The sequence below is a fragment of the Echinops telfairi genome, unplaced genomic scaffold (assembly GCF_000313985.2).
Source record: "Echinops telfairi isolate 266 unplaced genomic scaffold, ASM31398v2 ScPeMD7_2;HRSCAF=8, whole genome shotgun sequence".
Taxonomy (NCBI): domain Eukaryota; kingdom Metazoa; phylum Chordata; class Mammalia; order Afrosoricida; family Tenrecidae; genus Echinops; species Echinops telfairi.
Genome location: NW_022103898.1, coordinates 45,757,418 through 45,758,690, shown reverse-complemented (window position 1 = coordinate 45,758,690; position 1,273 = coordinate 45,757,418). Strand labels below are relative to the sequence as shown.

At 39.3% G+C, this 1,273-nt stretch overlaps 1 pseudogene; it reads right to left on the bottom strand.

Moving 5' to 3' along the window:
- Positions 1–311: 311 nt before the first annotated feature.
- LOC101648547 lies at positions 312–1,069 on the bottom strand (annotated as a pseudogene).
- Between the last annotated feature and the right edge of the window lie 204 nt (positions 1,070–1,273).

Sequence of the window (1,273 nt, the reverse complement as noted above, 5' to 3'; positions counted from 1 at the left end):
CTACACAAAGTGAAACAGATATCATAAAATTGAGCTTTCCACTGTCCTCAAGAAACAAACATTATAAATTAAAAATAAGTCATGATAAGAGAAAACTATACTAGTTACATATTAATGCAAAAAAGGCTAGAGTCACCATAATAATATCAGAACAAAATATACATATTTTTATAAACTCTTTTATTAAGACCTTCTTACACTGTCTTGATGCCTCTTCAGCTTGGAAATTTGATCTCCTGTAACTTGTTTCTTGACTCGATGCTCTAGTTCTCTTCCTAGGTCTTCGCAGATCAAAAGGTTTTGAGTCTCCTTTATCTGGTTCGGCAGCTCGCGGTGCTCCCTTCAAAGACTTCTCCTTTCCCACGGTGCTTTGGGTTTGAAACGGAAGACATGGACATTCTATTGATTGCCAGGTCAGTTTGAAGCTCGGCAGCTCTGTCCTGAAATAGCTTGTGCTGGTGTTCTTCCTTCAGTCTTTCCTATCAATATTGTATCTTGTCCTCAGCAGTTGTCTGAGTTATTGTAAGTCTAAAACATTCTTTTCTAAGACATCAAGCTTTTCAAGTTTTGCGTGCAACTTCATATGATCTTGTTCTTTTTCTTTTGGAAGCTGAGCCTGTTGCTCCAGGATATTGTAGTCTTGTCTCGCTCTGCATTGAGAACCATTCTCTTTGTACTCTAGCTGCTTCTCTAGAGGAGTGCAGCATGACTGGGCTGCGCTTAACTGTATACTTACATCGTTCTGCTTTATCCGCTCCTCCTGTGCCAAATTCCGCTCATTTGGTTCATTCTCCCAAGCCTTCTTATACTGCGCAGCTTCTTTGGACAGTATGTTCAAGTTATCTTCAGCTGTGTTCTCTCTAGTTCTGAACCGTGAAACGTGTCTTGAAGAGTTTTCAGTGCTACAATGAGAGGTTGGCTATTTGGACTGTGAAGCATCTGAGGAGGACTAACTCGACATTCACCGGGTAGCAATTCGGAGATGCCTCATACTGGGTGAATGACAGAGCAAACACTCTTTCTGGAGGTTTAAGATAGCTTCTGACTATACTATCAATTCAGAATCCATTACATCCCTCTATGTAGATATAGTTTTCAAAGCTACTCCATATTGTAGAGTTTGTTTTTCTTCTAGTCAAAGATCTCAGTGAACCCGCACTTCTTAATTGTTGGCTCCAAGACCGCCACAGACTATGTGCCAAAACATTTTTAAGGAACAATCATTACTAAAGAATCAACTATTCATTCTCTAAATATATAATTAAAAGGAGTA